The 13,787-nt window shown below is 45.1% G+C and overlaps 1 long non-coding RNA gene across 1 annotated transcript in view; it reads right to left on the bottom strand.

The window, feature by feature from the left end:
• Nucleotides 1-11,933: 11,933 nt before the first annotated feature.
• Nucleotides 11,934-13,787, bottom strand: part of LOC104914246 — an 11,578-nt gene continuing 9,724 nt past the window's right edge. The window contains exons 2-3 of the long non-coding RNA XR_795907.2: nucleotides 13,571-13,740; nucleotides 11,934-13,180 (exon numbers count right to left, since the gene is read on the bottom strand). This is a non-coding gene — a long non-coding RNA (uncharacterized LOC104914246). The remainder of the gene's footprint in view (nucleotides 13,181-13,570; nucleotides 13,741-13,787) is intronic.

Raw genomic sequence — 13,787 nt, forward strand, 5'->3', positions numbered from 1 at the left:
CACTGGTTTGTCTTCCCAGCTCTCCCTTGGATTTTGGGCACAAACTTTGGGCAACTGAAGAGGTGGGAGATCAGTGGGAGAATGTGGGGTGGCCGTGCAAATCATAGCATGGAATCACAGACTCATAGAACGGCTTGAGTTGGAAGGGACCTGAAAGATCATCAAGATCCTGGAGCTTGGAGCCATCCTGTAAATAAAAGACAGGATGTATACAGCACAGGAGTCTGCTCCTAGGTGAGATTTCTTTCTTCTTCTACAGGCTGGTGAGGGACTGATGCCCAGAGGAACCGTGGTGCCCCATTCCTGGATGTGCCCAAGGCCATGGGTGGGATTCTGGGCATCCTGATCTGGTGGGGGGCACCCAGATCACAGCAGACATGGAACTGAATGATCTTTCAGGTCCTTTCCAACCCAAGACATACTAGGATTCTATGACTTCTATAGGAATGACTGAGAAATAGCATTAGGCAGCTTACCCTGTGAAAGAGCTGTTCTAGAGAAAACTATTCCAGACTCGCCCTGTTAACAGCCAGAAGTGAAGTGGGACTGTCAGATTTGTGAGAGTTGATTTAACCCCACTCCATCCTTCAGCCTGCTCATCTCACGCTCAGCACTGAGTTTGGTGGGTGGCTTTTGGGTGAAGCACAGGGAGAGAGGGGTAGAAGTGCCATCAGTGAGATGCTACAGGAGGTATTTTTAGTGCCTGAGAAATATTATGATAAAGCAGTGGATGCCTTTCAATCATTTTACAAATCTGTATTGACTGGAAGCACTTCAAAGCCAATGGAAAAAAAGATGCTGAATTCAGGGACCGAGCTGGGGTGAGTGCAGCCCCTTTCCAATCACTGGATCTTTCTCCTTGCCTTCAACAAACTCGCAAATGGATTGCCCAAAGGGATACAAAGCCAAAAGCTGCAGACCTTATTTCTCTGCTGAGCTAACCTTTACAGCTCTGATGAACAATATTTTACACAGCTATTGCTTGAACAGAAGTCACTGCATTGTTTTTTATACCTCTGTCTTCTGTCAGGAAGGAGCTAGAGTAAATTCTCCTTGGACAGCTCACGAAATCCTGACCCGAGTGCTGATCATTTCTGTGTTTTCTCAACTCAGAGCACAGGCAAGGATGTGCAGGAGGTTATTGATGAGCCCAGAGCAGCTTTCACCTTCTTTTTTTTTTGTCAGTTGTATATGCCTGGCTTTGGCTGCGCAGTGCCTTTCTGTTTGAACCAGTAACACGACCTGACAGCAAGGCATTCCAGTCTAAACAGTTGGGTCCATGTCTATCTGCCAGCTGTTTCTGCACTGAGATAAACCATGCCAGCTTGATCTTTGCAGTGCAGCAGAGAATGGGAATAGGTCCTTGTGCTACAGCCCAGGCTGCTCCAATGGACTCCACTGCAGACCATGGGATCCTATGGTTTTGCCCAACACCTCATCCATGCAATTGCTTGCTTCTTGGCGGCTCTGGTCCCCTCCTGGGCTCTGCCAGCTCTTCTTCAGCCCACACTCATACCAAGGGGTGCTGAGTGATGAGATTTCATCAAAGACTCTTCCTGTGGGATGGCCAATGTCAATCCTTGGTTGATTCCCATGGTGAAGAGGATAGTCAGTGTCAGTCCTTGGTTGACCCCCACGATGAGGATGATGGCCTATTTTAATACTTGATTGATTCCAGTGGTGAGGAGGATGCCCAGTGTCAACCCTTGGTTGATTCCCATAGTGAGGAAGATGGTCATTTTCAAGCCTTGATTGACTCCTGCAGTGAGGATGATGGCCAGTGTAAATTCTTGGTTGACAATGAGGAGGATGGTCAACCCTTGGTTGATTCCCACAGTGAGGATGATGGTCAGTGTCAACCCTTGGTTGATTCCCATGGCGAGGAAGCTGTGTATAGAACACTAGAGGGAGATTTACACTTTCCATAAGTTGTCAGTCCTGACTCCTGGGCCTCAAGAAAGCACATCTGGCAGAGCAGGCAAGAAAGATGTCCAACCTTGGTGTTGGATATCTGAGCTTCATACCATAGCGTCTCTGCAACTATCAGTGCAGGGCTGTGGAGAGATGAGGGCATCTGTCTCACACAAGGGTGAAATATGGGAATTTGTGTCCTATAAAGATGCTCTGACAAAGCTGAATTGTTAGGTCAAGAAAAAATAAGATGGCATGGCAAGGATGTGTTTTGGGTAAGCAGAAAGTGTCAGCTGCATCATCCTAACCTGACTGAATGATGGAGAATTATAAGCTAGCAGCAATAGTTAATGCAGACATTAAGGACATTACAGAAGGGGTAGCTCTAAGTAAATCTTTCATGTAATTAACGGTACAGTTCTGCAAATTAGTGGAAATTACATATTGAAATGCTTGGACGCTAGCCACAGTGGAGGGAACGCGCCGACTTCTGTCTGATCTCAGAGCCTGGCTGCCTTTTATCTGCCAAATACTTGAATAGAAAACTACCTGGAAACCCAGCCAGTGTTTGGCACAACATGAGAACTGAGCAGAAGGCCACGGAGACAAAGCGAGTGCAAGGACTGCACTCGAAGCCATCCTTGTGGCTGAATTCCTGTGGGAGAAGAACAAAACCAAAGAGCAGAGCCCAAAACCCACAGACTGTGATGGAGTGATATCACAGGTTAGAACCTTTCCATCCTCTCCTTTGCCTCAATCCTGGCTCCTTAAACACAAGGAACTGTGCACGGGAAAGCACACAAGGAATGAGTCACACTCAAATATTTGGACGTTTATGTCTCTATCTTGCACAGAAAGAAGAACCTCAGGCTTAGGCAACGCAGATTTTTGCACAAAGACAGAAAAAATGACCCCCAAAAGTGTGAGGAATGGAGTCACACACTCACTTCCACAAGTTCACCCACTTAATGACAAGGCATCCAAATGAGCACTGCAATAACGTCCATCACCCCTCAATCAAGCAGCAAGGCTCCACTGCCAGCCTATACATTTTTGCTGTTCCTGCCCTCCTCATTTCCATTGCAGATCCCAGAGGAACATTGGAAATGAGGTGAGATGGGATGAGAAGAGCCTTTAATTGCACACTGCTTCCCCTGGTGTGGTGCAAGGGTGTTTGCTTTGATGAGGAGCTCGCGGCATCCATCCTTGCTCAGAGGTACTTCAAATAATGAGGAGAGATGCCTCTTTTAAACAAAACAGCACCTTGCTCTAAACAACAACAGCCACGATAACTGCAGCCCCATGGAGAACACCATCTGCATGGGGACTTGACCAGCAGCTCCCCCTCCGTTCCCCTTCTTTTCCCTTTCCCCGTTTTATCCTCTTTCCTTTTTCTCTTCTCTTTTTTCCCTCCCCTCTCCTCTTTCCTTTTTCCCTTCATGTCCCATTTCTCTTCTTTTCCCTTTTCCACTTTCCCATCTTATTCCTTTTCTTTTTTTTCTTTCTCTTCTTTCCTATTTCCTCTTTTCTTTTCCTTCTCTTCTTTCCTTTCTTTCCCTTTCCCCTTCCCCTCCCCCTCCCACAACTCACTCTCTCCTCCTCCTCCTCCTCCTCCTCCTCCTCCTCCTTCCTCCTCCTCCTCCTCCTCCTCCTCCTCCTCCTCCTCCTCTTATCACTTTCCTTCAACTTTCCTCTCTCTTTCCTTTCATCTTCCTCTTACTCTCTTTTTCTTTTCTCTTTTCCCTTTCCTTCACATGAAGCATTTGAAACTCACTGCCCTAGCCCTCTTTTTCTTTTCTTCTTCTCTTTTTTTTTTTTTTCACAGAAAAACAACAGAAGGAATCTCATTGCTAAGGGAAGCCCGAGTCACCTAAGATCTCAGTGTTAGACAGCAGGATCCTGTCTGCCTCCCTGTACAGTTTGCCCAAATCCTCCTGGATTCCTCTCCGGCCCATCTAACGGAGGAAGCACTGATTTTGCTCCTTTTTTCAGGAAACCAAAACGCTCCCCCTGCAGAAGAGTCCCCCTGCACACCTGGGCTGGCCATACGGATGCACACAGCAGCGCCTCTTTGCACGGCTGCAATTTCTCCAAGCGCAGGCTGCAATTTCCCCACGCCTTCCCCTGTGGTGCTGGTGGGATGAGTTGTCCCTGGGCCCTGGGTGCAGCCTGTCAGGCATTCTGCAGCCACTGCTGTATTTTTATTCATTAAGGGAGTGAGCGGCGGAAACTGCCAAATGTCTCCCATGGTATCAGCGCACTCTTTTTAAGGTGATATGGGTCTGATCTCGTCAAAATTAATGGCTTATGGTTATTCATGCTATTATTCTTAATGGGGCCAAGCATATACTGTACCCAGAAAGAGGCAGCGCTTGACTTGTCAAAGATTTATGGCACATCATGACCCGGCTGGGATGACTGTAACATATAAAAACTTCATTGCTAATAATGATGCTGTGCTCAGAATAAAAAGGAATGGGGATGGAAAGATACTGCAGGCATCCATGGATCCTGGTGTTTTCTCAAGTTGGTGGTCTTACAGGACTTCAGCTCACTGGAGGGTACAAGATGCAGCCAGAAGGGATCTGCTAGGAGGTGGGCTTCAGGCTTTAGTTTGCCTTTTAGTTTGCATTTGCAAAGCAAATATTATCCTTATGTACCTTATGATGCCGATCCGGCTTTCAAAGCAATATAGAGCTCTTTACAGAACCATTGAGCTCTCTACAGCTCCCTGAAAGGAGGGTCAGGTTGGATGTTAGGGAAAACTCCTCCATCAGAGTGGTTGGGCACTGGAACAGGCTGCACAGCGAGTGGTGGAGTCACCATTTGTGGAGGGGTTTGAGAAATGTGGCACTGAGGGATGTGGTCAGTGGGCATGGTGGGGATGGGTTGGGGATCTTAGAGGTCTTTTGCAACCTTCATGTTTCTGTGATGCTATGACATAGGATCAGACTCTTAGAATCACTGGTGAAGAAGTGCCTGCTCCATGGGAGACAGCAGGAGCTCAGGGATGTAATGGGATACTGCATGAAGACAGTAGAGTTCAGGACATCACAGCATTATTCCACTGGTGTGAAATAATGGAATTCAGCCGAGCAGGAGAACCCCATCCTAATTAAAACTCAGATGCTGCAAACATTCGAGCACAGCCTGAACGATCATGGAGACACTCAGTGAAACCACCAGGACTTCAGAGGACACAGACTGAAAATTGCCTTAATTAAATAAAAAGAAAGAAAAAAGCACAGAGATTTGTAAACATTGGGGGACTCCTGAATGCTAATTCCTGAGTGCAGAAAAAATCATTCTCCCGTGTGTTTATTAAAAACATATGTCTCTGCCCATTAGGCTGCAGAGAAAATGCTTGTTTGTTCTTTTGCTAGAAAGAAACGTTCCTCTGATTACAAATAAATATTTCTGTAACAGAGGGAAACCTCCAAGGAAACAGTCTCCTCTAGAAGAAGGTTTGTGTTTCTTCTTTGCTCTAGGTGCATGGTGTCTTATTTTTAATCAGTGCTTCATTATGATTAGCCTGACAAATAAAGCATCCCTAACTCATAACAAGAACTGGGAAGAAATAGGAAAAGGGCAGCTTGGAACCACAGATCCGAGGCTTTAAAATGAAAAAAATGAAAAAAATAAAAAATAAAATAGAAATTTTGCCTAGTTTTGATGTCTTAAACACTCGGGTCCCCTGGTTCATTATGAGAAAACTGTCTCTACAACTGAAAGACTGAAAGGCCTTGATCAAAGTGTTAATATTTCTGCATCAGAGCAGGAGAGAGATTTAAATTGCCATTAAACCCTAAGGTGAGCCTAACCTGCCCAATTATAGGGCTAACACCCCATGGCTCTGGGATCTGTGAAGTGTGTGTGTGTTATAATGGGGATTTCATGCTGGATTGGCAGTTCTGGAGCCTCCACTTCCCCATGGGCCACAGAGGAGGTGGAATGAGGGCAGCTGAGATAAATCCTGCATCACATCAGTGCTTTGATGGACTGCTGGCAGCGCTCCCAGCATGTGCTGGGACAACCTGAGATAAGCACATCAGTGTGGAACCTTGTTCACCAATGTTGCAGTGCCCACACATGTCTCGTTTCATTTGTCATGTTCCAAATCTATTGATTTCAGTGCAAATCTCTTGCATTTGCTTTCATCCCAGCGAGCAGAAGCTGTTGCAAAGGGCCCACTTGTAACAGGGTGGTTCCATCCAGTTGGGTGCAATGACCAGGGTCTGCTCCCACCCAAGGGGCTTGGGATCACACGAGGCTCCTTCAGGAGGAAATCACAAGAGAAGACTCAAAGGAAGCAATCAGTGGAGTCAACGCTCGCAGTCATAAGAATGCAAAACGAAATTATTTAGTTACACACACTATTAGCAGCAGTTTATAAGCAAATCATTTTGCCCATTCATGCCTCAGGCACCCCATGTGCAAAGTTCTTTCTGAAAGCTCTTGAGAACCACCGATATAAATGGGTACTTATCATTGATTAGCGTGCTCTTTATCTCAGATCCAACATTGGCGCAGTGTTAACAGAAAACGCGGTGTTTCACATCAGTGGTGCAAGACTCCAGAAGACTTTCAAAAGAACACACCGAGCAGTATGGCACTGTTCTGTAAATCACAGACTGTGTCAGGAGTGAGCGTGTGTTTTCTGTGTGCCTACTGCATGAAACATGAGCCAGAAAACCAGAGAAGATATTTAAAATTACAGGAGAGCGTAAGTCATGTAGCTGGGACAAAGGATCAGAGGATGAAGTCATCCTGGGGCATAAGGAATTGTTTTAAAGCTCAGTGTGCCCCAAATCAGATTAATCAGGCTGTCCTCAAGGGGCAATGTCTGAGTCCAATGGGCTGGTATCAATCAGCAGAGACTTTTGATATATCACCAAATTTTCCATGATCATCACCAAACTGACAAATGGACTACACCGTATTAGTTGTGTTTACCCATCTGCTATGGCTGCTCCAATTTCCACGGCACCAGAGGGTTCCTGATGTGTGCCCATACACGTTGTATATCTGGAGGAGACCAGGTACCTACTAGCGACTCGACATTTCTCCTGCCAAACTCTTTTTCCTTCCTGTCTTGCTTATAAATGACTCAGTTTCGAATGCAGTTATTTGAAGTGTGTTTCAATTAACTGAGATCTGGGGGATTCTTCTTCTTCAAGCTAATCAGAGATCACTGTGAGGGACCAGAACACCTCAAAGCATCCCAGAGAAAGGATGGTTACACATAGGGTTTTACCAGCATGCCCTTCAAACATGGGGGCAAACCAATAAAAATCACAGCTCAAAACACAGGTATCTTTGTGCTCTGCCTCAGGTTCAGTGCTGGGGGATCTTGCTGATTGTAGGAGGGAGCTGGAATGAGGACCCGGGGAAAATTTACTGATGGCAATAAAATAGCATGCTGTCTTGGAAACGATGCACACAGCACAGCTCCTGGCTTGTGCTTTTTTCTTCTTGTAGGTTTTTCCATAAAGAAAGAAGCTCTAAGTCTCATGCAAACTGTTCCCACCGTGTGGACAAGTAGGGAAGATTTCAACAAATCACTGGAAATTGCAGGGGTTCGTGTGCCATCTGCATCCCTGAAAATGCAACAACCAACACTGACAAATGACTTTGTCATCTCATCTGCTCCAAATGGAGAGGAAATTAATGCCAACAGCTTCTGCTGTGCAAAGGCTGCCCAGCCCGGCCACCAGCAAGCTGAATTTGGAGCCAGTTACCCCAGTGCCACAGGTTTTGGTTGGACAGTGGGTGCCAACCTATTGCACGTTCTAAGACCACACAGCACAGCCAGTATCCAAAGCTGTTGTCCTGAAACACAATCTTGGCTGGTACCAACAATGGCAAACCAGTGAGGGAACAGACAGAAGCACACAGAACTGCAGGCTGCGCCCATGCTACCTGAAAGGTGGATAAAAAAGAGGTGGCCAGTGCTGAAAGAGCATGAATGACTGCTTTTGAGAAATAAAGGGTGAATATCTTGCAAGTGTTCTGCAGTATACGCAGTTTCTTGCGTGGTTTATGAGATACTTCAACTAATGAAAGGTATCTGCAGTCATAGAATTGCTTGAATTGGAGGGCACCCTTAATGGCCATCTGGTACAACTCCCTGCAATGAACAGGGATACCCACAGCTCTGTCAGGTGCTCAGAGCCCTATCCTCAGAGCCTGCCCTTGAATGTCTCCAAGGATGAGGCATCCACCACCTCTCTGAGCAAACTGTTCACCCCCTTATTGCCAAAACCTTCTTCCTTACATCCAATCTAAATCTCCCTTCTTTTACTTTGAAACCATTTCCCCTTCTCCTGTCACAGCAGGCCCCACTAAAGAGTCTGTCTCCTTCTTGCTTACAGCCCCCATTAACCACTGCTCTCTGGGCATGATCTTATAATCAGCTCCTCACACACTGAGCAGTCCATCTGACAAATCCAAATCTTCCTAATTTGGAGGGAAGGATGTTGTGGGGGACAGTGACAAAAGGCCGTACTGAAATCCAGATAAATGACATCAGTGGCTCAGTGACTTTTCAGGTACCACTGAGAGTGGCTTGGCAACTACGTTGGCCAATTCCCTCAGGACACTGGGATGCATCTCATCAGGACCCTCAGACATATGGACATTACAACTCCTTACAGCTCTGTACAAGGCTGCCCAGTCACTGCTGTGTAAGGAGAGGATGTAGGAATGCATTTTCACAGGCATGGTCATAAAAAGTACAACTACTCCCACCCTGTGACCACTCAGCTGTGATCTAATGGAACCGAAGGGTGGGATGTAGGCATTTGAAACCTCAGTGAATCACTCAGCAGTGCACGGGGCAATCTCCTGAACCACTCCTGGACGAATTCAACCCAACACAGTGAGTCCTACTCAGATTTTTTACTCAAGACAATGATTCCTACCCAGATTCCTACACCAGCACTCATTCTCCTGTGACCTCTTCAGCCAGGTCTGATGTAATCCCATTCTCTTAACCTTGCTACAACTCAGTGCTTGTTCCGCAGAACAGCAGTCCCACTGATTTCTTTCTCTTATCCTGTTTGTCTTGTTTATTTTGGACTGTATCTGCTGAGAAAACGCCTTAAATGTGCGTGTGGGCACACACAGCCCTGGTACAGTGGATAGAGCAGTGTGAAAGCTTCCTGAGATAAATACTGCTATCAGTATATCACTGCCATCCCCTCGCTCTCTCAGGTGTTGTTAAAAAATGAAAGGTTCGTTGTAGAAGTCCTTATTCTTTGCAAGGAAGGTTGTAAACTTTTTCTCTGATCTCATGTCGTTTTATTCCGTAATTTGCATTTTGGGAAGGAAAAAGAAACCTTTCCGTAAGACTCCAGTGTATAAATCTCAGTTTATTGTTTTCTATCAGGGCAAAATGTTAGTCCTTTGCCAGGTGTCTTAAATTAATAGGCTACAGGTTTAAAGCAAGGAGAAAAGTGCCAAAAATGTTCCCACATTCGTTCTAGCCTTGAAAAGCACTGATTTAATTAATCTTCCTTCATCAGCAGTAGAAAGCATGGGTCTAATTGCAAGCTCAGAAGCACCAGTTGTCCAAGTGATTGGATGGTAGTTAGAGATGAAAGAGAGTAAAACAAGGCATTGATGAATGCAGGTTTATTAGGAGCTCTGTCTCATTGACTTGTCTCGTGAAGCAGTTGGAAATCGGCTACAAAGTAATAAAAGAAAATTAAAACACATAAAACTTTGTTAAAGTAACGTGGAAAGGCCCCCATTAAACCAAGGGGGAAAAAAAAAAAAAAGCAAGGAGCTAGGAAGTGAGAAGTAAAACACATCGTAAAGACTTAGTGTCCAATCCAAAGCCCATTGAAATCAATGGCAGGGTGATATACAGAGTGGAAGCGTATTACTCAGCCATTAGAGAACTATTTGGGTTACACAGAGCCACGGAGCACGTGCACTTATTGCTACAGAACAAGGCCACCTTGGGTAGAAACATCTCCTCTAGGCATATGAGTAGGTGTATGCAACAGTACTCATATGGAAGATGGGAAAGCACATATAGAAGATGGTAGAGCATATATAGAAGATGGCAAAGTCTGCATAGAAAATGTCAGAGCCTGTATAGAAGATGGCAGAGCTCATATAGAAGATGGAAGAGCACATATGGAAGATGGCAGAGCCCATATAGAAGATGGTAAAGCACGTATGGAAGATGGCAGAGCACATATGGAAGATGGTAGAGCCCATATGGAAAATGGTAAAGCTCATATGGAACATGGCAGAGCCCATATGGAAGATGGCAGAGCCCATATGGAAGATGGTAGAGTCCACATGGAAGATGGTACAGCACATATGGAAGATGGCAGAGCCCATATGGAAGATGGCAGAGCCCATATGGAAAGCAGATTACCAGCATCATGGAGGCTGGGGGAGTAAGTGTTTGGGAAGAACTAGAAAGTCCCAAGGATTTCTGACTTGATTTTTTTTCACTGTGGTTTTATTGAACTACAGAAACCTGGAGATGTGAGACCAAGATCAGGCGTGTCTTTAATCACGTTTGGTCCTACTCTTTCCTACCTGGCTGCCTGTTTGTACATTCTGGCTTTGTCCCTCTCAGTGCAGTTTTTCACAGCAAAAACCTGCCAGGTCTCCGAGGTTTCTGCAGAACCTAAAAAGTCTACAATTTTGGTAATATGCAGCTGGCATAAATGGAGATAATGCAGAGGGAGGAGAGAGAAGACAAGGTAGTGCTGGAAATTAGTGTGCTTGCATAAGTCAATAATCACAGGGGTCTCCCAGGTGGCAGCCATCCTAGCTTCTAAATTTAATAGATTAGATGGAAAATAATGCCTCCCCAACACTTCCCCTTAGGGGACTGGTACTTCTCAGGGAAGCGTTTCCAATAATTAGCACCTGTGTCTTACAGAAATCAGAGCCTGCCATGGCTTCTGAGCAGGGCAGTGGGAAGCTCTGCCACATTTGCATTTCTTTCTATCAGAAATGTGCTGCAGAGTTTGCAGTTAGCTCTGGGAGGGCTGGTGGCAGCACCCCGGGGCTCAGCCCCATGCAGGGCTCTGCGAGCAAAAGCAGAATAATCCAATTGCTGGTACGCAAAGGAAGCTTGAGATTATTTCAAATCAGACCTGAGGATGCAGATCAGTGGCAAAATACGTTCTATTTCAGCAAAGGTTCACTTCAGTCCCACAGTTTCCTTTCAAAACATCAGGACTGCCCTCGAGGCAAACTTTGCCTTCCCCCTGCCTGCCTCTAGAGCTGTTAGCCATGCTGGGTTTTCCAGTTTCTAGTTGTAGACCATGGACTGGAGAATGAAAAGAGAGTTTCTGAGAGAATTGAATATCACTAGGATGTAATGACCAACGAAATGACTGTTATGGAGAAGAGCAGAGCAATGCTGCTCACTCACAGTGTTCCAAACCCATAGTTAGGTTCACTCCTATACATGAAGTGCAATTGAAGATACATACTGTAATCCAGAGGCACGCTGTGGTCACACACAGAGTCTTTTTCAGGAAACAAAAAGACCACAATGCTGCTGGCAAGCCCTGATGCCTCCCTTGTACCTGCTGGGTTGGCTTTGGTAGGTAGGAGAAAAAATAATTGATGAGCAGGGAGACTCAAGGGACTGCCTGCTTCTAAATTAGGAGATAGCATGCTGGTAATCAGGAAATGGAATTTGAATAATAACCATTTCCCCCCTTCATCTGCTCGTTTTGCTGTTTTCACTTGCAAATCCTCAGCACTGTGCTCTGCAGGGACAGAGATCTCTGACTTTCCTGGGAGAGCAGCACTGATGCTGAAGCAGAGCAATCTCAGCAGTGTGGGGTGGGTGTGAACTCACCCCAAAGGGTCGGGATGGCAATTAGGAATGGGGCAACACAGATAAACTCCTTGCATGACCGGCCCAACCCATGCAGCTGTCCTGGTGGACACGCAGCTTCCTCTTCTAGACCTTCTTGGTGCTTATCTTGCAGCAATAGATGGATAAATACTGTAGTAAATACGACACAACACGTTGGCTTTTCTTTTTTTTACCTCCCTCAAGCAAATGTGACTATAAACAGATCTGGTAAAGTATGATAATCAATACACTATTTGAATGTGCAGAAAGGAGATTGATTTTTAATGAGGCACTTAGTTTTCTGAACGAATCCCATCTTCCTCCAGCATTTTGATTACAGCCACTTCTCTGATCCTAAAACTTCTCCTGCTTCAAGAATTACTTAAAAATAGTCTTTGTGTATGGAAAGTGATTGATTCCTTTATTTTATTTTGCAAACCCAATTTTGCTTGCTCTGCGTAGACGACGATACAATTATTTATTTTGCTGCTTTGTCACTTCATCGCTTCACGGGAGGAAAAAAAAAAAGATTGGAATTATTTTGTGCTAGTGATTAAAACAACAATGAAAACAACCTTTTGTGGCAGGAATATAAACCATCAGCTCATCGGGGCTGCAATGGCCTTAAGTCTACAACTGCCACCTCGAATTTGTTCACATGTCTCTATCTGTGTTAAACCATGAGCGAGGATGAGCTTGGACTTTGCCTTCACACTGCCCCAGCTACTCCTTGCAAATCCAAACCCACCAAACCTCTCATTGTGGGACTTTCCAGGGCTGGAGACGGATGGAGGTCAATGTCTCATGGGTGACTGTAGGCAGACACAAACGTGAAGATAGTTCCATTGCAAGAGCTATTTTGCCAAAGGGGATGCTTGTCACAAGCTGAAGTTGCAAAGGAAGCTGTGTATGAGGGTGACGTGGCTGTGGTTTGGAGTCCAAGAAACCTTTGGTCTTGAATGCTGCAAAATACAGGAAAAATATTTTTGAATCACAGAAGGTTTCATCATCATTGGAACGGATCTTCCAACCCGAGCTGCTCTGTGAGTCTATAAAAATCTGTCTTTCAGGGCTTATCTCCACTTGGCAAAGCGATATCTGGCCATGGCAAACAGAACTGCATTTATGCCAGCACCAAACTGGAGTTAAGCACTGGGCAGGAGCCATCTTCACCATTTTGCACCAACTCCATGCGCTGGCATTTGTAAAGCAAAGACCAATTTCACTGCCAGCATCAGAAAGGTTGTTTCAGAAACATCCCTCCTATGAGGGTGCAACACCTGTATTGTCTTGGGTGACACGGATATGAATCGAGCTCCAGGTCTCTTGTTATCCAAGGGAAATGGAAGACATTCACCCAGCATGCTCTAACGAGGCAGAACTCATTGCCTGACACTGTTCCTTTGACTTCAGCTGAAGCAGGATTGTGACCTAAAAGCAAGAGGTGACTTATTTATTTTTAAACGCACCTATTTCTAACCGCCGAGTGCTTAAAAATAATAAAACCCAAGTGGAAAATCTGCACTAAAGATGTAATTCAGTAGCAATGTGGTTCCTTATCCTGTCAAGTCACGATTGAAAAAAATGGGGCAGATAATGTGAGCTTTTGTCATTTATATCTGAGAAGACTTCAGGAAGCAAAGACTTTCATGTGAATCATGTAAAAGGATTTGCTGCAAAACTCTGTATCTGGGTGAGAGTAAAAAAATCTCTCAACTCAAGAAAGGGCATCATGTTAAACAGATGTTACAGTATTGCCTGGCAGGTCTAAATGCCTCATGAGCTCTAATTTTAAGTTTGCTAAACCTTACAAAGTTTTACCTGTATTTGTATCCAAGTGTTCAGGGTTTTTCTTTTCTTTTCTTTTTTTCCTTTCCTTTTTGAATACAATCTCTGTTGGAAAATCCTAATTATCGAGATTGCAAAGTCAATGATTTAAAAATACTTGTAGAGAAGGAACACGACAGCTTTCCTGCATTCAGATCACCCTCCTGCAAGCAAAAATACGTATTCAAACCCAGCCACGTGACAGGAAAAA

The sequence above is a fragment of the Meleagris gallopavo genome, chromosome 24 (genome assembly GCF_000146605.3).
Source record: "Meleagris gallopavo isolate NT-WF06-2002-E0010 breed Aviagen turkey brand Nicholas breeding stock chromosome 24, Turkey_5.1, whole genome shotgun sequence".
NCBI classification, from domain to species: Eukaryota; Metazoa; Chordata; class Aves; order Galliformes; family Phasianidae; genus Meleagris; species Meleagris gallopavo.